Here is a 2,560-nt window from a genome sequence, read left to right as displayed (position 1 = left end):
CAGTGTACTCATGATGGGAAAATTCATTTTATATCTTCTAAAGATATACTGCAATTGAATGGAAAATAAAATAAAATAATAAAAATAAAAGATATTAAAAAACAGAATGAGGGACCAGCAGTTGACATAATGGCTTTGTCGCTGGACTCCTATATAGTCAACCACAGTTTGAGTGCCGGACCTGGTGGCTTAAACTCACACCGCGCGTGTGTGCGTGTGTGCCCAAGATCCCGAGAGGAGAATGGAGGAGGAAAAGGGATTGCAGCATGGCCATGCCCCCTGGAGGGTGATTTCTTGCTTTCTGTCTCTGTCTTTCTGGTGAGTGTATGCACCCTGTAGCAAAAACCTCTCCACACAAAAAAAAAGGAGCACTCACTAAAATAGCTATGATTTTAAAAGACAGGCAATACTAAGGGTTGGCAAAAATTCTGAGAAGTATCAATACTTCCACATTGCAAGTGAAAGTGTAAAATGATATACCTATTTTGAAAACAGGCATTTTCTTAAAAATGAAACATGGACTTATTATGTAACCCAGTAATTCTATTCCAAGGAATCTACCCAAGAGAAATAAAAACATGTCTACATGAAGAGATGAATATAAGTGTTCAGTGCAACATTACTCTCAATAGTCAAAAAAAGGAAGCAATCCACATATTCACCAGCAGTTGAACAGATAAACAAAAAGGCACTACCTCTAAAACTGAGCAGGGCCTCTAGAAGAGCTTAGCCTTCAGTTTCCCCTTCTGTTGAGTAAAAAGGGCATTTCCCAAATTGAAAGTTAATAAAAGCTATACTGTAAATACAACCTCTCTCTAAGATACTTGGGATGTGAGATCCATGTTGGAATATTCATTTTGCAATGTATAAAAAAAGTTAAAATAAAATAAAATAAATCTTAATGACCTGTAGGAAGATTTGAGACTCCGAAATTTGGTTACACCAACCCCATGTCCAGAGTAATTGTTTGATGTTTTGTAGGATATGAAACCCACAAGTTGGAATTTGATACATATGGTCCTACTAACCAAGAAAGCACATGGGCTGATCATGCCCTCTTGAACTAATTATTGAACTGATCATGTTCCTGATACCTCTACCTTGAATTTGCCATTAAGCATGCATGCTTGGAACTCCTCCAGTAGAGACTGCGTCTGCTTACCATTAGCTGTTCACTGCTCCCCTGCTTTGTGCATAGTGGTAAAGATGGGCTTTTCTCCACTGCCTTGTGTCTACAGTTTGGCATGGGACACAGAGGTGGGCATACTGAGGTATTTCATTAGCATGTCCATTAAACTGAACACTATTCAGCAATTAAAATGGTAAATATTAGAACACAGATAAACCTACACAGACATGCTAACTGAAAGATCCCAAATGCAAATGATACCTATTACATGATCCCATTTATATAAATTGTCTAACCCAGGCATAGTTTTTGTTTCTTATTTATTTATTTTTTTTTTGGAGAGGTTTTTGCTATAGGGTGCGTGTGCTCGCCAGACAGAGAGACAGAAAGTGAGAAATCACCCCCCCAGGGAGAATGGTCACACTGCAATCCCTTCTCCTCTGTTCTCCTCTCGGGATCCTGGCATGCATGCACACGCGCCCAGCGTGAGTTTCAAGCCACTGGGTCCAGGACGCCAACTGCGGTTGACTACATGGGAGTCCAGCGACATAGCCATTATGCTAACTCCTGGTCCCACACCCAGGCATAGTTTTGAAGACTGAATTGAAGACAGAAAGCAGATTGGGGTTTGTTGAGGTTAGGAACAAGGATTAACTGCAGACAGGCACAAGAAATCATTTTAAGATTATAAAAATGTTCTAAAATTGGATTTCAGAGATTATTCCATAACATTGTAAATGTGCTAGAATACTTAAACTTTACACTTACAGTGGGGTGATTTTATGATCTATAAGTTATACTCTAATAAAGCTGTTTAATATTTTTTAAAGAAAGAAACTTTGTGGAGAAGATGTGCCATAGGAGAATTCTACAGACCTGCCCTTCTCTCATAGGCTGAGTGTCTCCTGTTCTACCAGGTTCCTCACATCAGAATTTAAGCATATCCTGATCTCTCCATCTTTAAATACCCTTCCCTTCCCATATTCGTCTTGTCACTCACTCTGATCTCTAAATATTATAGTCAAACTCACTTTCTCATTTTCCTATTTCTAGCTGCCTTCTGCCTTCACCACTTCACCAGATTGTTTTAAGTCACAGTTTTAATCCTGTTTTCTGTCACTACATAATTGGATACTACACTGGATAACTTATAAAAATAAAGGTTTATTAAACTCACGGCTATATAGTTCCAAGATCAAGTGGCCACACCTGATGAGCACCCTTGGTGAGTGGAGACTCTGCAGAGACCTGAGACAGCACAGCCATAACATGACAAGAAGACAGGAGCTGTGTGCCCATGTCAGCTTTTACTAGTTAGTCATGGGGCCCCACCTTGATGCCCTTAGCCAATCCTAATCACCTCCAAGGGCTGCAACTCCTAATCCCACAGGAGGATTAAGTTTCTGCCCTCTTAATATTATTACAACCCAA

Source organism: Tupaia chinensis, unplaced genomic scaffold (genome assembly GCF_000334495.1).
Source record: "Tupaia chinensis unplaced genomic scaffold, TupChi_1.0 Scaffold139484_1, whole genome shotgun sequence".
In the NCBI taxonomy this organism is placed as follows: domain Eukaryota; kingdom Metazoa; phylum Chordata; class Mammalia; order Scandentia; family Tupaiidae; genus Tupaia; species Tupaia belangeri.
Note: the sequence above shows the minus strand (reverse complement) of the source record.